Below are 23,718 nucleotides of genomic sequence, written 5' to 3' on the forward strand. Positions count from 1 at the left end.
ATATATTTGTATTAATTCCTCCAATAAGAAATGCAAATATACAAATAAAACCTAGAAAAGACTCTAAAATCAGCCCTTCGTGACAAGAAATGAAAGAAAAACAAACAGAACATAACAAAAATATAAATATCCAAAATATAAATGTTGAAATAAGATTTCTGTCAAGAAGCAGACATGTTTTCATTTAATAGAAATACTCTTTTAATTTCAAAATACCATAACCAATGTCAGGTTCGAATTGAAAATCTCTCTTAATCAAAAATTATATTTAAGAGATTTTACATACACTGAATAAGGCATAGCAAAATCTAAGTCGACATTCTCCTGTATCAGCTTGTTGTATAATCGACAAACTCTCGTAATAGTTGAGTTTAAATGTGCCATAGTTTGAGACCTATTGCACATAAAAGGTAATCGATTTCTTATTTTTTTAATTTTATTTATTTTATTTTATTTTATTTTATTTTTTGATTTTATATTAAAATTCAATAACTTTAGACACTCTGAACTGTCGACAATTCCGTTCACTAATTTGTAGAGGAAAATTAACTGAGAGCGCTCATGTCTAGTTGCCAATTATCTCAGATACATTGCTAAAACTGTACCACTATTATTTATTTAAAATAATATGCTTTGATTAGATTTTATTTTTAATAAAGGCAAAGCAGTTTCAAAGCTAGAATGAACAGCAGACACACAAAAATTCCAGTATAATCTTCATTAAAAATCATAGTGTATGTTTCCACTGAGAAATTCTTATCAGCTCAATTGGTTACCTCTAAACTTGGACAAGGATAAAGCTAGGAAAAATGGAATAAGTCACCCCAAGCTTCAAAGTTTTCTTGTTTATACAATACGAGTATGATGAGATTATTTTTCTCGACATCTTTCATCAAAATTATTCGATGTTGATGCAATATGACATATAATTCCTATCAGGCACGTAGCCAGCCCAAAAATTTAGGGGGGGGGGACGACCCAATCATATTATACTTCATCACCATATTATAGTTCATTTGCAAGCCTACCGTGAAATTTTATGGGGGCCAGCGAAAATTTAGGGGGGCGGCCCCCCTTGCCCCCCGCGGATACGGGCCTGGTTCCTATGTAATTTCCCACTCATCCCCACTGCTTTAAGTTAGAGTCTATCAAGAACGAAAGAGCAAATTTATAAATATATTTACATTTTATTCTCTTTATTCTTTTATATTAATTCCTGTCCACATTGCAGCTGAACAGCAACTATAACTTACTCTTCTCGTGGCTTCCACTGCTTGAACACACATGTGCACTGGCCAACGACTCATGGTAAGCTAAACGGCAAATCTCTGTGATGTAGACGGCACGGCAACTGGCGTCACCCTGCGCTTCAGTTTAGCAGTGTTACCACTTTCAAGTGTTCCATTTCCCATGGCTCACCCTGTATAAAGGATTTTGATAAATTAAAAACTCCTTAAAATTGAGTTTCAGAGTTCGCGTTTTGCGTCCTTGTTGAACACTAAGACTATGAAGGTCGGCACCTACTATTAGCACAGACTCACCAGGACTTAAATCTAGTTGAATTGGTGGATGCACTTACTGTTATGCAGGATAAATCCTCATAGTATATGCCGTTCCCTATCTCACCTCCAAAATAAAATGAATATTTCTGTTTAACGTCGTACGATTGTGCCCTTCAGGCTAAAGGAAACGATGATTAAAGCAAATCAATGATTATGGAAGAACTGGGTGAATGAAATTGTGGGAGGAAGCGGGACACCACGGATCCACGGACACCATGTTGTCCACCACAAACTTATTTGGCCGGGAATCGAACAAAGGGACCCCACGCATCAAAGGTAAGCTCTAACACTGAGCCACCATGACCCCCTTTAAAAGAGTCGGATTATTAGGACCAAGCTACTGACTACGGCAATTTTACAAAAAAGAAGTTACCTGTATCGCTGCCAAAGTTACCGACAATAAAAACAAAATCATTATCATCGGTATTCTGCCACTGGTAGATCACTTGCCGCAACTGAGAAGCTTCCATGCCCCACAATCTTCCGCTAACCTCTTCGTCTTCACGTACGACTTCTGTGTTTTGATATTGTCTACCCAGACAGCATGTTTGCTTGCCGCAAGCTTGCCTGCCACTTTTATTTGATTTTATTTCGCTTTGGCTTATACACTAAAGCTTATTTCTGCTTAGCGCAAGCTGTAGTGCGGGCAACACACGCTTCACTTGCGAGACGCTTTTCTTTAGATTGAAGTAAAAAGCCAGCGCGCGTTCGATTTTCAGTTGTTCTCAAAAACCACGTGACGCTGACCTCTTAACTTTCGGCGATAAGGTAGTGTTCGCGTTGTTAGCGTCTTGTTAGCATTCAGCTTGAATAAAGGACAAACTTAATTTTTTTTTTTAATTGTGCCGTCTAGTACTCTAGTACTCTAGTCCCACGTACCTATAATGTCGCTCTTTATTTCCTCACATTTCTTTAACCATGAGGCATAACGAATTGTAGTATTTATGTATAAAGCATAAATGTGAACATAGATGGCAGCAGGTTTGAGCCTACTTATTTCGCGAAAGAATACATAACTGTTGGAGATATTTTAATATAAACTTCAAGTTTAACTTACAGTATAAACTTTATCTGAACGCTGTGTTTAAAATATAAACATTTTTCAGCGTTTTTATATAAAAAGGTAGAAATTTCAAGTACTCGTGGCTAATATAGCAACATCCTAGATACAACACATACAACACTTAGAGGGTTGACGGAAGTTCTCACTTTCGAAGGGCGACTTGCTTTTTGAACTTCATCTCATCTCATCATCTTTTACTTTACTTTCATTTTCATTTGGGCTTCGGCCCTTGGCTACCTTATTACGATGGCGGACTCTGGCAACACTAACGGACAATCGATTCTAGGACGACATTCCGGATTACCTGCTATTCTTCTTGCAAACTCAAGCTCTGCACTTGCACAACCGGCACCCATTGTACCTTCTCGTCGCACTCGGCATTTTTCTTGGGGAAGTCAACCAATCCCGTCTACATCTAGAGAGAGACATCCATCAAATGATTCAATACAGTCAGCAAAACGGATACGGTCACAGTCTCCAATAGAATCTATGGACATTCAAGTCAATCCACAGCGTAATAATACTGTTCCAGAGCTTCAAACTACTACTGCTGCACAGTCAAATACCAATCCTCTTTATCATTTCATTCTTACAGACTACGATACAAAGTTCACCAACCCTAAAATGATTTTTCTACAAATTATGAAATACGTTCCACGGGTACGGGATACTCTCGTTCAAATCGTCCCCACTAGAAACGGCTATATTCTGAAATCAAAAGATCCAGATTTTGGTATTACCATTCGCAACAAAGCATCCTACGAAATCTTCGGTAAGAGCGCCAAACTTACAAAATTAACAGATAAACGGCAGAAACAACCTCCACCACCTCGCAAACCACCATATCTCTCGGTTGTTATCAGGGGTGTTTCCCCTGAACTTACCGATGCTGAAATTCAAGAGGAGCTAAAACAGGAGGGGATTACAGTAGACAGATGCATTCGTATTCGAAATAATAATGGTTCGACCTACATGGTCCGGGTGCTTTCTAAGCAACAGGAGACAATCGATTATCTGTTACGATTCGGTGCTCCAATTTATAAGAAAATACATCGTGTCGAACCCTCTAAAACTCAGGGACCTTTACCTATACGCTGCGAAAAATGTCAGGTGTACAATGACCACATTACAGCAAATTGCTCTAATCCATCTAAGTGTGGATACTGCTCGGGTCTACATGAAACCAAATCATGTCCAAACTTAAAAGGACCACCCAAGTGTAACACCTGTGGCAGTGGACTTCATCCAACCTACAGTTATCGCTGTAAAGCTAAACCAGAGCCAACTCCCGAGCATCCGGAGCTAACAGTACCGCTAAAAACGACTGACACGGCTACTAAACCAAACCAATCTATCTTACCACCGCTAACAATCGAAGATTTTCTCCGCTACATCAGTCTGGTGCTTCAAAATATATTTCCCTTTCAGCGAGCCAATATTCTTCATCACATCATTTCTGCCGCAAAATCCATCTTCCATATCAATCTACATGCAACATATTCTAACAACTATGTCCATTTTCATATCGGTTCTCTGGAAACTGCTGTTTAGTACAATCTGCATAGTATTTTTCAATATGGGGATTACTTTCTTATTTGTCAATATTCGATCCTTTTCGCAGCATAAACTGTTATTAGAAGCAATGTTGTTGGAGGAACATATCAATGTCTTTGCGCTTAATGAAACTGCTTTAAAACCGAGCATGGTAGCCCGCATTCCTGGCTATCAACTAGAACGTCATGATTATCATGATCACCTAGCTCGTGCTCAAGGCGGAGTTGCAATAGGCTTTCCTCCAAAGTATCCAGTTCGCTCGTACAACCCACAAGCTTTTAGTACTTTGCCGGAATACCTTCTTTGTTCCATATATTTTCCGTCCATAATCATCAATTTTAGTACGATCTATATTCGACCACGACAACCTATCCCGCTAGACTATTTCGAACATATTGCCAATAATTATCGAAATATCATTATCATGGCGGACATTAATATACATAGTCGAAGTGATCGTGAGAAAGCAGAGTTTCATCAGTATTTAACTGACAATCTCCAACTACATTTCCATGTTCTTCCTTCGCACACCAGACCTATAAGTCAGATTACACCCGATGTTGTCATTACATCGCTAAATCTTCTTACTGACTGCCATCTTGAAGTTCTGGACTCAATCGGGAGCGATCACCATCCAGTGAAACTAACACTCACTCGAGGACAACGACCACGCCAAGAAATTGCACCTCGCTATGTTCCACGATATGATAAGGCAAATTGGCCTCTTTTCCGGCAAGACCTTGAGCGCAGACTTCACAGTGAAACGCCTCCAACTAATGAAACCGAGCTAGCTTCTTGTATTACAACTATCACCACGGCAATACAAACTAGTGCTAAGCATCATATTCCAACCGAACAAGTGCATCCGCACAAACCGAAATTACCGCCGACATATGTTCCACTCATACAGCAAGCTCGCCGCCATCTTCGAGAGTATTATAGAACTGGGAACGATGCATATTTACGCCTACATCACCAATGGCAAAGAGCGGTACGTAATTATCTTGCTGCATATAAACGTCGCAACTGGATAAAATCTTGTAACAACTTATCCGAGGAAGCACATCCTTCTCGATATTGGAAGAGGTTTCACCAGCTTGTTGGCAAAAGCACTAAAATCACATATCCTCTAATAGCCGACGGTACTCCTCTCTTCTCTGACGCAGACAAAGCAAATGCATTTGCTGCTCAGTTACAGGCCGTTTTTACGCCTACAGCTGTTTCTAATCGTTGTGAACGGACCGATATCTCTTGTATTCCTACCTTACAACCATCCACGGAGCATATTATTAACCTAGATCATCCTCTTACTTCATCCATCACTGTCGATGAACTACACTCTGCACTAAAACGGAAAAGGAATACAGCACCTGGAATCGACACGATATCTTACCGACATATCAAAGAAGCCCCGCCATCTCTCTTACTACTCCTCGTCACAATATACAATTTCATCCTCAGAACCGGGTTTTACCCCTCAGATTGGAAAGTCTCCAAAATCTGTATGTTCCATAAACCGAATAAACCTGTACATTCAGTAACTTCTTACAGACCCATCCAACTCACCTCAGTTTTCAGTAAGATACTAGAAAAAATTCTCGTGTGCCGCCTCCATAAGTACCTTGATACCACTTCTCTGCTACCTGTTCATCAAGCGGGGTTTCGCCCTGGTTTTTCCATAAATGACCAGCTACTTCGCCTCAGCTCAATAATTACTAATCAGTATAACAAAGCATTTCCATCATGTCTCATTCTCATGGATTTAGAGAAGGCATTCGACAAGGTTTGGCATTATGGTCTCATTAAAAAATTGCAGTCGTTTAATCTTCCTATATGCTATCTCAGACTAATATATTCTTTTATTTCAAATCGCATTGCTTATGTTACAGTTGGTACGGCACTTTCCTGGCCGATTTTTCCTCTTACTGGAGTACCCCAAGGATCAGCTCTCAGTCCTTTACTATATGTCTTGTATGCTTCCGACATCCCTTCTGTACCACGCAATGTCTTTACTTTTCAATATGCTGACGACACAGCTTTTCTAGCTCTCGGCAAAACGGTGCATCAGCTTAACATTGCTTTACAAACAACTCTCGATAATTTCGTCAAGTGGTGCAAGAAATGGCAGTTAAAGATCAACTCCGAGAAAACCCAAGCTCTGATTTTTCTTCCGCCTAAGCGTCGTTCCAAAGTCCATAGAAACCCAACTCTCTTACAACTAACTGTTGATGGGTATCATGTACGCCCATCCACCACTGCTACCTATCTAGGCGTGGTTTTCGATTCGAAGCTTAGCTGGAATGCTCACTTGAAAAAACTAACAAAGAAGGCTAATCTTAGATTAAATCTTCTGCGACGTCTCACAGGAACATCTTGGGGACTAAAAGCCGATGTTTTGCTTCATACATATAAAGCGTTCCTCCGTCCGATCCTTACTTTTGGGCATCCCGCTTGGTGCAATGCTTCTGTTTCTTTCTATGAAAAACTCAGCATATTGGAACGGCATGCTATTCGACTGGCGTATCGAATTAAACTTCCATACCCAACGTGGCTCACATATGAATATATAGACTTTCCAAAGATCACCGAGCATCTCGCACAACTTCGCCTGAGATACATCAGCTCTCGCATCCAAACAGGCCATCCACTTTTCTTGGACATCCTTCACACAGACGCTCTTACCGACGCAGCCTATCGATACAAACATTCACCTTTAAATATTTTCGTATCTCTATATGTGAAACACGAGCACCTTCCTGCGGCTGAAAGGGAAATATATGATATATACGTCATTGATCATCATATACCGCATCTTTTTCCATCTCAGCACTAGATCCTCACCATTAACAAGGGCTTCCCCATGTGTTCATTAGTCCCGAGTCGCCCCGGGACAGAAGATCTAACTCTGCATCCGTCTCACTAATCAAACTATGTTTGTGGCGTGTTAGCACTTCACCTCATTCATCATAATCATCATTATTCTTTATCATATTTATTATCACGTATTCTAATTCCTATTAGTACCTTAGCACCTGAATCTCATATCTGCACTCAACTTTAAATTATTATTTAAAAAAAAAGTGACTTATTACGTGATTACTAATCCTTATGTTCATATTTTCTGCACTTAGCCCATCTTCAAATTATCTTATCATCAATAGCAATTCTTTAAAAATCCTTGCCAAAGAGAGGGCGTAACCCTCTAATGGCTGGGAGTAGAGGACTCTTTTGCTCCTATAAAATAAAATGATGAATAAAGATTTATAAAGTTAACCCTATTCCCGTACCCTTTAAAAAAAAATTAAAAAAAAAAAGTTGCTTGTTATATCTCTGGCCACAGAGAAGGTGTTGCCTTCTACGGCCCGCCCATCCATTGGATGGGAATGAAACTCTTGTTAAAAAAAAAAAAAAAAGCGTTGCTTGTTACATCTCTGGCCACAGAAAAGGTGTTGCCTTCTACGGCCCGCCCATCCATTGGATGGGAATGAAACTCTTGTTAAGAAAAAAGCGTTGCTTGTCACAACTTAAACGTAACAATTATGCTTATTTTGATGTTTTGCAAAAGCGGATCGGAGACTTGGATGTCTTCACGGTTGTGCATCTGCTTCAATAATTGGGAAGTTGAGGGAACAATATACTGTAGCATAGATTTAGTCACACGGTTAAATTATGCTGATTTCATACTGTTTTATCTAAATTCGATTACTGCAAGCTTCCATATAACTTGTTTGGCGTGTGTTTCGCTTGCAATACGCTTATTAAAGCTTGCCAGTGATGAGAATACGCTTATAATTGGCTTGCGTTTGAGATAATTTGACTTGTGTTTAACTTGTGAAGACAAGCTTGCCCCAAGCCTTGCCCAGATGTAACTAACTAGCTTGCCACAAGCTTGGAGCAAGCTAATTGACCTTGCGACAGCAAGTTTGTGGCAACTTGCAGCAAGTTTAAATTACTGTCTGGGTATTAATCGTAGTCTCCTTCGCCTCCTCCCTTTCTTTCCTGCCACTATACCCTGTAGCACGTCCCTTATGATACAGTTCTTTCTTAACCAGTGTCGCAAGCAGTGAATAGTATCTAAAATTGTTCTGTTCTCCCCTACCATTTCTAACACCCTCTTATTCGTTTTTCACTCGACCCAGCTAATTCGCTCCATTCTTCTCTACACTCACATTTCGGACACTGCCACTCGTTTTTTATCACTTTTACGTAATGTTCATGTTTCTGCTCCATACAGCACAATACTCCACGCAAAGGATTTTATGAGTCTTCTTCTCACCTCTTAATTTCAGATCCCATAAAACAGACTTTTCTTCCCCCGAAAAGCTTTTTTTGACCATCTTAACCTTCCTTTTATATTAAATCAAAAAGCTTGGGGTATTTTTTTAACGGAGTTGAAACATAAAACGTATAGCAATACACTTTTTCATATATCTCTTGAACAACTGTGCAACAGCTGAATACAAAATAATTACACATACAAAAAATGCACGAAAGACATTCGAACACTATAATAAATTACTCTTTAAAAATATTCTCTCGAAATGGAAGCTAATTTAGGTAATAACCAACATGAAATAACGTTTCAGAAAATGTGTAGTTCCTCACAGATTTGTTTCCCGTGTATTAAAAAAAGAAAAAAAAACCGCACACGAATATGACACAAATTATATGTTGTACATAATATACCAGAACTATTTCTTGTCATAAATTATATGAATCTGTCGTGGTTCAGACGGTCAGATATGGGATAATTCTTTCTCATATCCGAATTAACTTATCTCCTTTTCCATCGTTGAAAAGTGCGTGAAGAAAAACACTTCTATTTCCTAATTTTAATATCAGAATCTTCTAGACAATGTTGCCACCGCTTGCAAACTAAATTCTCCTGATTGAGTAAGTAAAAAATAAAAGAGAAAAGAAACAAAAAGAAAAAAATCAGTTTAACTTCCCACGTATGCCCTTTAAGGTTAGTGTAAAGGGACAAGTTTTGCCGATAGATGTCAATACAGTCTTCGTATCTCTCCCATGTATTTTTTACCTTTCACGAAAATTTACAATTTCTTTACAAATTTCAACGTAGAGACTTCAGATTTTTAGAGAAGGAACTTCATAACCTATTAAAGGGAACAATCCGTGCTGATTTTTTATTTATAATTTTCTTCGTTGTTGAAGCAGTTCCATTGTTAAACGTTTGTATATCCATTTCAACAATCAAATTATTTCAACAATGAAGAAAATTGTAAATAAAAAAATCGGCACGGATTATTGCCTTCGATAGATTATGAAGTTACTTTTCTAAAAATTTGAAGTCTGTAGGTTGAAATTTGTAACAGAAATCATGAATTTTCGAGAAAGGTAAAAAATACATGGAAGAGATACGAAGGTTGTACAGCCATCTATCGACAAAACTTGTCCCTTTAAACCAACCTTAAGCTAAACGAGACGGTGACAATGGCAAGTGAATGATGGAACGAAACTGTGACCGAGCCCGAGAAAACTCTGACACGGGAAACTTACTAGGTCGGGAATTGAACCAAAGACCCCACACATCAGAGGTAAGCGCTCTACCACTATTTTTAAAAAAGTTAACATTCACTGAACGTGCCTCATTAACTTGGTTAACTACTTATTACTAGGTTTTAACTTCATTTTTAGTCACCTAACTCGTTTTTCCAGTAACCTATAACGACAGGGACACAAATACAGAAATATCGACGATAGTTAAAATTTTAAAGATTCTCTCACCGGGAATCAAACCCGGGCCCGCGTACAGCAAAGGAGCACGCGCTAGCCACTAGACCAGCCGGGAAGGCGTCTGAGTCACTGTGCTACCGAAAAAAGAAAAGAAGAAAGAAAGGTCTATAAGTTTTGCCCTGGTTTCAAACATTCTATTCTAGTTTGCTTATGAAAGTTAATAGAAATAATTCTGTATTTTAATTATTTATCTGTTGAAAATTTGCTCTGAATTCCAAATGTTCTTATGCATTTTGCTTATGAATCTACGTTCAGTTAATTCTCTATTTTGGATTAATTCTGTATTCTGTTTTATAGATGCTAATGCCCCTTTTCAGCACTACATGTAATGCTACTAGCAACTGAAACCAGGTTCACACACGAAAAGGATACATACTAACATGTAAATAACTGTTAAATCATTCGGTTTCATTATTTTTTTCGAATAACTGTTTAAATATTTCTCCCATAATTTGACATTTGGTTTTAATTGTTGGTTTGAAGTTCGTCAGTCTTGAAGTTCAATGTCTCGTAGTAGCTGTCTCAAGACGTTCTTTTGATGGTTAATCCGAGTAAGTACTTTTTGAAATGAAATGAAACCAAAACTTTACGTAAGTCCCATGGCTATGCCAACTAGGCTAAAGGAGACGGTGATAATGAGAAATGAATGAACTGGTGGAATGAAGAAAGTGGGAAGAAACGGGAGAGCCCCGAGAAAACCCATGCACACGCTGTTTGTCCACCAGAAAACTCACTTGGCGCGAGCTGGGATCAAACCAAAGACCCCATGCACCAGAGGTGAATGCTCTACCACTGGGCCACCGCGGCCCCGTGGGTGTTTTTTGTATCACAAACACTTGCGATACTAGGTAAGGTTTCTTTGTAATATACCAGAGTAGAAAATTAGATGTAAGCATTTGTGTATTTCTTTTCGGACCCGTTCAGCACCTAGGCTATATGAGATATGAACCCACCAGGAATCGAACTTGGATCACCCTCACCGAAAGCGAATCCGCTTATCAGATAGCTCCGATTGAATTCAATGCCAAAGAGAAAGTGTGTTCTCACAGAAAAGTTATAGACTGGATACTCTTTTATCATAGCATGTAATTATGATAGAAAAATCGATGTAGAAGTAAAATGTACACCAAGGTGACCAGACGTCCCGTTTTAGCCGGGACAGTCCCTTGTTTTCAACCGTTGTCCCGTTTTTTTTCTGATTCTCAAACGGGACGCCTAAATGTCCCGTTTTTAAGCAAACATGACCCAGGTGTCCCGTAATTGTTATTCAAAATATAAATGGTCAATGCTAATTCTACACTCTTCCGTACCAACACTCATTGGGAAGGTTCAGCCGTGCCTAGAACTTCTGAATATTCAAATGAGAATTGAGTGTTCTGTGGTTCAAGTGGGAATTGAGTGGGAATTCTGAAGTAGCTAAAAATATTTTTGGGTAGTACTTAAGTTAGAAACACTGTGTTACCATTCTTACTTGTGTATTTTGTAAATTGAAAACACTGCTGAGTCCCAAAATGCAATGTGGAAGTCACCCCCCTTCCCCCCGTCGCTGATTCGTATGCGTCCCGTTTTTGAAAGTAAAAGTTCTGGTCACCTTGATGTACACAGTGTAATGCAATATTTAGTAATACAATGAACGGTCAGTACATGGTGGTCTGTCATTATTCAAACCGAAAGTGTCCTGTACTCTTTCTTCAAGCAATATGCCATATAACCCCATGTATAAAAATGAAAACTTTCAGTATTTGGCAACACTGCCTTCATCTCCAGTTTACACCTCTAAATGTTAACTTCTGTGGATGACTGCACTTCTCCTGGAAGCGAGAAACTACGCATTAACGCATTTCCGTAAGGGCGGAGGGCTCATCGTAGAAAAAAATATTAGGGGAAAAGAGCCCATTTATCATTGCCAAAAGAAGATAAATTGTCCCATTTCGACATCTCCACCAGAAATCGCTCACTATTTCATTCCAATTGTTGTCTGCAAGTCTTTTTCTTCTGTTCTCTGCTCCTCCACAATAGAGTTCATTCTACATGATGATCGTTCAATGACGGATTTTCTTTTCCAATTCTTAGTCGCTTTCAGTCATCACCATCTCAAAGAAAATTACAAGCAGCAAAAGAAGTACATGCGTTTTCTTTTGTTCTTCTTTTTCACATTTCCATGATAAAATCTTTTTTAAAAAAAATGCATGTCGACGCTCATTTCGTGAACTAGGATACGTAATAGGAACAAGTAGTTTCGTTTCACAGTCTGAAGCTAAAGTAGACTTTCAAACTATAGGAACCCAATACTCAAACTTGTCGTCGTCGTCGTCGTCGTCATCGTCATCATCATCATCATCATCATCATCATCATCATCATCATCATCATCATCGGTATTCTGCAGTTATTGGCAGGTCACTTGCTGCAATTGAGAAGCTTCCATGCTCCACCTTTTTTCGCCAACTTATTCGTCTTCACGTACGATTTCTTTCTTTTGATATCGTTCATTAATTGTAACCTCCTTCGAGGGGCAGGGCCGGATTAAGGGAGGGGCTTAGGAGCCTATAGCCCCGGGCCTGCAGGTAGACAGGGGCTTCCACTCTGACCAAAATCTCAACTGGCCATTAAAAAAAAATCATGAAGATACAATCATCATAAAATAAAATATTATCAACAATATGAAACATATTCCATTAACTATCCTACTCTACTTTCACAGAAATGTATTAGGTGAAGTCAGCAGGGGCCACCTTTTCTAGCCCCGGGACTCTAGATTGGTTAATCCAGCCCTGGCCTACTCCCTTTCTTTCCTGTGACCATACCCTCTACAACATCCCTCATAAGACAGTTCCTTTGTAGCTAATGTCCCAGGCAGTTTTTCTTCCTCTTCTTAATAATATCTAAAATTGTTCTTTTCCCTCCCATTATTTCTAACACCATCTCATTCGTTTTCCGCTCGATCCAGTTAACTCTCCGTTCTTCTCCACACTCACATTTCGAAAGCTTCCAGTCGTTTTTCATCACTTTTGAGTAATGTCCATGTTTCTGACCCATACACCACAATACTCCACACGAACCATTTTATACGTCTTTTTCTCAACTCTTTATTCAAGGTCCCACAAAAATAGTATTTTCTTCCTCCTAAAGGCTTCTTTTGCCATTCCTATACTTTCTTTTATTTCATGTTAACACTTCATATCATTACTAATAATAATATATTGAAGTAGTATATCTATAATTATTGGTTGCAATAGATTAATAGGATCAAAAATAGTACCTGTTCCTCGGACGCTGACTCCATATCAGAAAGTGATTACTTGCTATGCCTTACTCTTTTTGTTCTATTGTGATAAAGACTGAAACCCGTAATCGTTAATTTGAACCACCTCCGGTTTGAGTAGCTGGAGAGCTGAATCGATTTAAAAAAAAAAAAAAAAAAAAAAAAAAACTACATCTCCACTTATCGTTCTTGTTCTACAGAAAACAGTATTGAAACCGGAAGTATTAGTAAATTTCGACCACTTCCGGTTTCGTTAGTGTATTGTGCATTATGATCATATGTTCTCTTGACACCTTAAGTCAATCGTAGAAAACCGATTGTTGCTATCTATTATCATTTTTGTTCTATGACGATAAATGTTAAACCGGAAATAGTTATTATTAAGAATGCGGAAGTTCTTCTTAGGACGCCGAATCGATTGTAAAAAAAACGCATTTCGATATCTCTTACCGTTTATGTTGTGTGGAAATCAATGTTGAAACCGGAAGTAGTATTAAATTTGCACCACTTCTTGGTTTCTGTAGAGTGTTCGGGATAGTCGTGGTACCTTGTTTTGAGGCACTATCGTTTGAAAAAAAAAGATTCTCACTATCTCTTGCCGCTTTTGTTTTATGGCGATAAGCGTTGAAACCGGAAATAGCTAATTTGAACCACTGCAGGTTTGAATAAAACGTTAACGAAGGAGATGTAACCCAGAGTTTCTCAACCTATTTTCCTTTTGGGTTTGAATATTATGTTTCAAACTTTCGCGACACCCTGCATGAGATTTTTGTTGCTAGATGCAGAAAAGCAAACACATAAAAATACATACAATACTTTTTTTTATTATGGAACGAAAATGAGAGACAAATCTCACAAGTAAATTACGGAAGACTCTTGAATAGAAACATATTCACAAAAAAGAAATTTATGACTTTTTTCTAAAGATAATTTTCCTTGCGGAAGACCTTAGAAGATATTAAAGAATGTCACGACACACCAGACATGTTTTCGCGACACATCAATGTGTCGTGACACAGCGGTTGGGAAAAGCTTATGTAACTATCCTTAGAACGCCGCTTTATAAGAAATGAAATGAAATCTTTGAGTTTTACGTCCCACGGTTATGCCGGTTAGGCTAAAGAAGACGGTGATGATGAGTAATGAACAGGGTTGGCAAAAACCATGGTTTTTATTTTTTAAAAAACAGATTTTTTGGGTTTAAACCCGTTTTTTTTTGGTTTAAACCAGGTTTATTTGGTTTAAATAATTTGCTCTATGTATTTATATCACATATGGACAGAAATAAGCTGGTTTCGCCTTTGTTTAGTATGCAACAACCGGGTTATGTTGGAAGGGGTCACATAAGCTTAAAGCGGAATCCAAACCGCTTCTCGGCTTACATCCTAGAGAAATTGTCCTCCATTTGAACTCGAAACCGGGACTAATTGGCCAATGCGATACGTCTGCCGATTCACTCACGAAGGACTCCTGGTAAAAATACGTTGATTGATCTTTACATATTTGTTAATATAATCGTCAAGAGTCATTAGTACAGAAGGCAAAAAGACAAGAAAAAAAAAAAAAAAGCACAAGTGGATCCATTATACAGAATTACATATGGACAATTTCAAAGTACTACAGAGTAGAGAAGAACTAATTTAGTCTAAGTCAGTTCACTACGACTTTTATTAGTCCAAGTTAAAGAAATATAACGACTTACTTTGCATATCAGTAAGAAAAGTGAATAAAGATACGAATTATCTGAGTCCACTTTGGCTCTGACCCATTTATACATAAATAGTTACCAAAGATAATTGTTATTTCAATAATTGCCTCTCGTGGGGTTTGTATGATCCCCTCCCCCAAAAAGTACGGCATTTCGATGTATTTTATCAATAGTAAAAATTATTAAAACGAAACAATGTTTATAATCTTCCTTTGGTTGCATAACAATAATAACAAACTATTTTAAAAATCACAAAAGAAACATCCATAAAGTTACATAAAAAAAAAGTTGCTTTAGTAATATAATCTCTTTGAGTAAAGAATGGGGAATTTAGGTCTGAATATAGTACGAATAATATATGGGAGTGAAACGTGATAACCCAGAAATGTGTGTTCATCAAGATTTTACGAATAGTTACACTTTTACGGACATTTTTCGTTTTTTGGTTTAAACCAGTTTTTTTTTTTTTTTTAACAGCTGGTTTAAACCAGCCAACCCTGGTAATGAATGAAATGGTGGAATGAAGAAAGTGGCAGGAAACGGGAGAACCCCGAAAAAACCCACGCACACGGTGTTTGTCCACCACAAAATTCACTTGGCGGGGGTTGGGATCGAACCCGGGACCCCAAGCAGTAGTAGGCCCCGGCGTATATTGAGCCGAGTCAGCAAAATTTTTTGTGACGTCATAGGTCAAAGGTCAATGACCTTGGCCCGGGGTCAATGACCGAGGGGTACCTAGGACCACCCCCTCTAAATTTTGGCAGGGGTACCATGGCCCACCCCCTAAATTTTGGCAGAGGTACATAGGACCACCCCCCTTAAATTTTGGAAATTGCCAAATTTAAAAATTGGGTGTGGTAGCCTAGGACCAGGGTATGTACCTCTATTAGTATTGGGGGTCTATGTCGTTCCCTTTCATGGGTAAAAAATTGCCAAAAATTCAAATTTCGGGGGTTTTTGACCTAATTTATCCCCTTGGATGAGGTGTTATTACCCTATATGGTTATATGGGCGTATACAGGGGTCCATTACCTTTCATAACATATGGGTATATTAATGCACCCCTTTAAATTTTTGGGAGGGGTACCTTGGCCCACCCCTTAAATTTTGGAAATTGCCCAATTTAAACATTGGGTATTATAGTATAGGACCCTAATATGTATCGTGATAAATTTGGGCGGTCCACCTTGTTTCCTTCTAGGGGTACAAAATTGCCAAAATATAAACGTAAGCAATACGTTATACCACGTGTTTGGTTTTCGACCTAATTTATCTCCTTGGATGAGGTCCTATTACCTTATATAGTTATATGGTCATGTATAGGGGTCCATTATCTATCATAAGACATGGGTACATTGGTGCACCCCTTGAAAAATTTGGGAAGAGTACCTTGGCCCACCCCTTAAATTTTGGAAATTGCCAAATCTAAAAATTTGGTGTGGTAGCCTAGGACCATAGTATGTACCTCTATCAGTATTGGGTGTCTATGTCGTTCCCTTTCATGGGTAAAAAATTGCCAAAAATTCAAATTTCGGGGGTTTTTGACGTAATTTATCCCCTTTGATGAGGTGTTATTACCCTATATAGTTATATGAGCGTATACAGGAGTCTATTATCTTTCATAAGATATGGGTACATTGGTGCACCCCTTTAAAAATTTGGGAGGGGTACCTTGGCCCACCCCTTAAATTTTGGAAATTGCCCAATTTAAACATTGGGTATTATAGTACAGGACCCTAATATGTATTATGATAAATTTGGATGGTCCACCTCGTTCCCTTTTAGGGGGTACAAAATTGCCAAAATATAAACGTAAGCAATACGTAGTACCACGTGTTTGGATTTTGGTCGATTTTATCCCCGTTGATGAGGTCCTATTACCTTATATGGTTATATGGGCGTATACAGGTGTCCATTACCTTTCATAAGACATGGGTACATTAATGCACCCCTTGAAAAATTTGGGAGGGGTACCTTGGCCCACCCCTTAAATTTTGGAAATTGACCAATTTAAACATTGGGTATTATAGTATAGGACCCTAATATGTATTATGATAAATTTGGATGGTCCACCTCGTTCCCTTTTAGGGGTATAAAATTGTCAAAAATATAAACGTAAGCAATACGTTGTACCACGTGTTTGTTCTTTTGGCCCATTTATCCCCTTGGATGAGGTCCTACTACATTATATAGTTATATGGTTATGTATAGGGGTCTATTTCCTATCATAAGACATGGGTATATTGGTGCACCCCTTGAAAAATTTGGGAGGGGTACCTTGGCCCACCCCTTCAATTTTAGAAATTGCCCATTTTACACATTTGGTATAATAGTATAGGACCCTAATATATATTACTATAAATTTGGGTGGTCCACATCGTTCCCTTTTAGGGGTACCAAATTGCCAAAATTTTAGTACAACCACGTGTTTGGACTTTTGACCTAATTTATCGCCTTTGATGAGGTGTTATTATCCTATATGGTTATATGGGCGTATACAGGGTTCATTACCTTTCATAAAACATGGGTATATTAATGCACCCCGGGAGAGGTACCTTGGCCCACCCCTTAAATTTTGGAAATTGCCCAATTTAAACATTTGGTATAATAGTATAGGACCCTAATATATATTACTATAAACTCGTTCCCGTTTAGGGGTACAAAATTGCCAAAATATAAACGTAAGCAATACGTTGTACCACGTGTTTCGTTTTTTTTTACCTAATTTATTCCATTGGATGAAGTCCTATTACCTTATATCGTTATATGGTCACGTGTGGGGATTCATTTCCTATCATAAGACATAGGTACATTTGTGCACCCCGTTTAAATTTTTTGGGAGGGGTACTTTGGCCCACCCCTTTAATTTTGGAAATTGCCGCTTTTACATGTTTGGTATTATAGTATAGGACCCTAATATAGATTAGTATAAATTTGGATGATTCACCTCGTTTCCTTTCATGGGTACGAAATTGCCAAATTTTAGTACAACCACGTGTTTGGTTTTGGCTCAATTTATCCCCTTGGATGAGGTCCTATTACCTTATATGGTTATATGGCCATGTATGTATTGGTCCATTTCCTATTATAAGACATGTGTACATTGATGCACCCGAGGGAGGGGATTCGGTATCATAGTACAGGCCTCAACATGTATCATGATAAATTTGGATGGTCCATCTTGTTCCCTTTCATGGGTAAAAAATTGCTAAAATATAAACATAAGCAATATGTTGTACCATGTGTTTGGTTTCTGGCCCAATTTCTTCCCCTTGATGAGGTTCTATTACCTTATATGGTTATATGGTCATGTATATAGGTTCATTTCCTATCATAAGATATGGGTACGTTGATGCATCTTTTAAAAATTTGGGAGGGGTATCTTGGCACATCCACTCGGTTTTAGAAATTGTTTAATATAAGCATTTGATATTATAGTACAGGTCTTCAATATGTACCACTATAAATTTGGATGGTCCACATCGTTCCCTTTTCATAGGTAAAGAACTACCAAAAATCAAATTTCGGAGGTTATTGACCCCGTCTTATAAGGTTTTAACGCGTTATATGGATATGTACAGAGGTTTATTACCTTCATATGTTTATGTTCCCTTTTAAATTTGGGAATTATCAAATAACAAAATTCGGTAAACGTTTTCTAGGACCCATTGGTTTCCCTCTTATGGCCAAATATTCAAAATTTAAAGGTTATTGACCGGCTTTATTATTGAATAAGTACAGGATTTATTACTTTTTTCATAAGACACAGGTGTGTTTGTGTACCAATCTTAAATTTTGGGAGGGGGTACATTTCTTATTGTCATATCAATAATTGGTAATTGTTCTTAGAATTGGGTGGTATCTCTTTCTTTGGGTAAATTATTGTCAAATATGAGTATGATCACGTGATCAGTTATTGACCTATGATGGGATTAGGAGCCCAGGACATTGGTACATTTAAACTTTATAGGATAATTTGAGAATGCGTCATTGGTATTGATTATTACAGCCAAATATAAACGTAAGCAATACGATGTACCACGTGATTGACCTTGATGAGGTAGTGTACAGGGATACATAGCTAACCTTATTGAATCTTATGACTCATAGTCTTAAGGAAATACATGCTACAACACTGGCAAAGTTATTGTTGATGCAATTTGATTGGTGGATCACTATCTTTCGTGCAATCTTATTGGCTGATCACTATCTTTCGTGCAATCTGATTGGTTGCTGATGTTCAAATCTTTGCTGCATTCAGTTTTAAATTTTGTTTAACATTTAAAAATCTTGGTTTCGTTCAACATTTTGCACTCACTGATAAATATGATCAAAACCGTTTATTTGTTAATCGAATAGTTAAAAACCGGATAAAGTTTGACGGTTAACCGTGAAACGTAAAATTTTTTTGTTTGAAAGTTTTTGTTAAAAACTTTTGTTTCAAATTTGTTTGAATTTTTTTGAAAACCGTTTATTTGTTAATCGAATAGTTAAAAAACCGGATAAAGTTTGACGGTTAACCGTGAAACGTAAAATTTTTAGTTTGAATTTTTTGTTTGAAACTTTGCTTGAAAATTCTTGCTTTCAAATTTTTGTTTGAATTTTTTGTTTCAGAATTTTGTTTGAAATTTCTTTGACAACTTTTGTTTCAAAATTTTTTGTTTAAAAATTTTTCGTTTGAAATTTAAAAAAATTTTTGTATCAAAATTTTGTTTAAAATTTTTGTTTGAAATTTTTCGTTTCCAAATTTTTTGTTTGAAATTTTTTGTTTCAAAATTTTGTTTGAATTTTTTTGTTTACAATTTTTTGTTGAAATTTTTTGTTTGAATTTTTTCGTTTCCAAGTTTTTCCGTTTCAAAAAATTTTTTTTCAAAATTTTGTTTCAAAGATTTTTGTTCGAAATATTTGTATGTAAACTTTTTTGTTTGAAATTATTGTTTGGAAAATTTTGGTTTGACATCTTTTAAGTTTGTGCACTCATTAGTAAAGAACCGGAACTGTTTAGAACTAAAACCTCTGGCAACATTGTGGTGCACGTCAGAACATGATCATGCAACGACATCGGTTTTTCATCATCGTTCGAGTTAGTATTCATGATAACATCATCATGGCTACTTGTCTGCAGTTTCTAAACACGCGTGATGTGATGAAATCATTTACCAAGATTACTGATTTACAACAGAATGTACCTTGTAGAATCTTAGCTAGCCAAATGATCCCTACAAAGTTTGGATTAAGAATCGTAGTGAAGCTTGAAAATGATAAGAATATAATTTTACCAGCAAGATATTTACCCATGGAACCATCAAAACAAGAAGAACTGCTGCGTTTCTTAAATACTGGATCTGTATCTTTATGCTATAAAAGACTCTTGGGTCGAAGTCATCAATTTGAATTTAGTACACAGCAGGATTCGTCAGCAATTGTGATTCAAACGTCAGCACATTAGACATAGTTGTATGAATTTGGTTGGTCGGCATGACGTCTGTAACTGTGATGAAATCATGAATTCAAACGTCAGCACATTCGACATCAGCAATAACTATAAACCAGCAAATACAGTGTCATCCCACGAAATCATTTGAGCAAGTGCTTTTCAGGAGGAAAGATGTGTACTTCTAACGATAAAGAGTTCATCTTCGCAAGCTATTATCCAATAAACAAAACATGTGATGATTGGTATCAGTGCTAGAACATTTGAACCAGTGATTCGATTGGGCAAAGCAGAACAATTTGGTGTACAACTGACCTGTGAAGAATGGCACGAATCGCCCAAATGAATGATGAGCTAAATGTGACCATAGTCAAATCATTAGGCTCAAATCATGAAGTGGTCCTCGAAGAGAAGATGGTGCTGTTACGTAAAAAGAGTACATTCCATGTCCCTCGCAACATGGTGTATCTAACACAAACGGAATGGAACAAATTCATCAGCGTATTTCAGTGTGTGAAACATGCAGTGGAAGTGTGCAACAAAACAAGTATATTCCTGAAAAAGTACTATTTTGAAAAATGTGTTATGCATATTGTACAACATGTATCTAGATATTGTGATGGTTGTCAACATCGTTCGTGGGTGCATACCTGTATTGATAAACAGTTTATTTGTGATCAAATGGACATTGAGTTTCCACCAATTGATATTGCATTAGACCTTAAAAGACTTCAATTGGAATTAAAATTATATGCTAAAGACAAACTAGTGCAAGAAGTTCAAAATACATTGTATCGACAATATCCAGAACCACTATCTGGTATGGATGAATGTGGAGTGTAATAAAATGATCCATTTCAATGAAGTGTTTTTTTTTTCATTTCAAGTACAACCCCATGTTCTGACGTGCACCACAATGTTGCCAGAGGTTTTAGTTCTAACAGTTCCGGTTCTTTAAAAATTCGAAACAAAAAAAAATTTAAACAAAAAATTTGGAAACGAAAAATTTCAAACGAAAAAATTTTAAACAAAAAATTTTCAAACAAAATTTTGCAACAAAAAAAATTTCAAACAAAAAAATTTTCAAACAAAAACTTTCAAACAAAAAATTTGAAACAAAATTTGGAAACGAAAAATTTTTTCAAACAAAAATCTTGAAACAGAAAAAAAATTGGAAACGAAAAATTTTAAACAAAAAAAATTGAAACAAAAATTTACAGACAAAAAATTTTAAACAAAATATTTTCAAACAAAATTTTGAAACAAAAAAATTCAAACAAAATTTTGAAACAAAAAATTTCGAAACAAAAATTTTTAAACGAAAAATTTCAAACGAAAAATGTCAAACCAAAGTTTCAAACTTTTTAAATGTTAAAATAAAACTGAATGCAGCAAAGATTTGAACATCAGCAACCAATCAGATTGCACGAAAGATAGTGATCAGCCAATAAGATTGCACGAAAGATAGTGATCCACCAATCAAATTGCATCAACAATAACTTTGCCAGTGTTGTAGCATGTATTTCCTTAAGACTATGAGTCATAAGATTCAATAAGGTTAGCTATGTATCCCTGTACACTACCTCATCAAGGTCAATCACGTGGTACATCGTATTGCTTACGTTTATATTTGGCTGTAATAATCAATACCAATGACGCATTCTCAAATTATCCTATAAAGTTTAAATGTACCAATGTCCTGGGCTCCTAATCCCATCATAGGTCAATAACTGATCACGTGATCATACTCATATTTGACAATAATTTACCCAAAGAAAGAGATACCACCCAATTCTAAGAACAATTACCAATTATTGATATGACAATAAGAAATGTACCCCCTCCCAAAATTTAAGATTGGTACACAAACACACCTGTGTCTTATGAAAAAAGTAATAAATCCTGTACTTATTCAATAATAAAGCCGGTCAATAACCTTTAAATTTTGAATATTTGGCCATAAGAGGGAAACCAATGGGTCCTAGAAAACGTTTACCGAATTTTGTTATTTGATAATTCCCAAATTTAAAAGGGAACATAAACATATGAAGGTAATAAACCTCTGTACATATCCATATAACGCGTTAAAACCTTATAAGACGGGGTCAATAACCTCCGAAATTTGATTTTTGGTAGTTCTTTACCTATGAAAAGGGAACGATGTGGACCATCCAAATTTATAGTGGTACATATTGAAGACCTGTACTATAATATCAAATGCTTATATTAAACAATTTCTAAAACCGAGTGGATGTGCCAAGATACCCCTCCCAAATTTTTAAAAGATGCATCAACGTACCCATATCTTATGATAGGAAATGAACCTATATACATGACCATATAACCATATAAGGTAATAGAACCTCATCAAGGGGAAGAAATTGGGCCAGAAACCAAACACATGGTACAACATATTGCTTATGTTTATATTTTAGCAATTTTTTACCCATGAAAGGGAACAAGATGGACCATCCAAATTTATCATGATACATGTTGAGGCCTGTACTATGATACCGAATCCCCTCCCTCGGGTGCATCAATGTACACATGTCTTATAATAGGAAATGGACCAATACATACATGGCCATATAACCATATAAGGTAATAGGACCTCATCCAAGGGGATAAATTGAGCCAAAACCAAACACGTGGTTGTACTAAAATTTGGCAATTTCGTACCCATGAAAGGAAACGAGGTGAATCATCCAAATTTATACTAATCTATATTAGGGTCCTATACTATAATACCAAACATGTAAAAGCGGCAATTTCCAAAATTAAAGGGGTGGGCCAAAGTACCCCTCCCAAAAAATTTAAACGGGGTGCACAAATGTACCTATGTCTTATGATAGGAAATGAATCCCCACACGTGACCATATAACGATATAAGGTAATAGGACTTCATCCAATGGAATAAATTAGGTAAAAAAAAACGAAACACGTGGTACAACGTATTGCTTACGTTTATATTTTGGCAATTTTGTACCCCTAAACGGGAACGAGTTTATAGTAATATATATTAGGGTCCTATACTATTATACCAAATGTTTAAATTGGGCAATTTCCAAAATTTAAGGGGTGGGCCAAGGTACCTCTCCCGGGGTGCATTAATATACCCATGTTTTATGAAAGGTAATGAACCCTGTATACGCCCATATAACCATATAGGATAATAACACCTCATCAAAGGCGATAAATTAGGTCAAAAGTCCAAACACGTGGTTGTACTAAAATTTTGGCAATTTGGTACCCCTAAAAGGGAACGATGTGGACCACCCAAATTTATAGTAATATATATTAGGGTCCTATACTATTATACCAAATGTGTAAAATGGGCAATTTCTAAAATTGAAGGGGTGGGCCAAGGTACCCCTCCCAAA

General features: G+C 37.0%; 1 protein-coding gene across 3 annotated transcripts in view; it reads right to left on the bottom strand.

The window, feature by feature from the left end:
* Positions 1-23,718, bottom strand: part of mew (multiple edematous wings) — a 534,082-nt gene that overhangs the window by 101,818 nt on the left and 408,546 nt on the right. The window contains exon 1 of one of the 3 annotated variants that reach the window (XM_081740323.1): positions 1,936-2,221. The exons of the other annotated variants lie outside the window; for them this stretch is intronic. The gene's annotated coding sequence lies outside the window, so the exon portion shown is untranslated. Of the gene's footprint in view, positions 1-1,935; positions 2,222-23,718 lie in introns of those variants that run through there. 3 annotated transcript variants of the gene reach the window in all.

Source organism: Thermobia domestica, chromosome 15 (assembly GCF_964235325.1).
Source record: "Thermobia domestica chromosome 15, izTheDome1.hap1.1, whole genome shotgun sequence".
NCBI classification, from domain to species: domain Eukaryota; kingdom Metazoa; phylum Arthropoda; class Insecta; order Zygentoma; family Lepismatidae; genus Thermobia; species Thermobia domestica.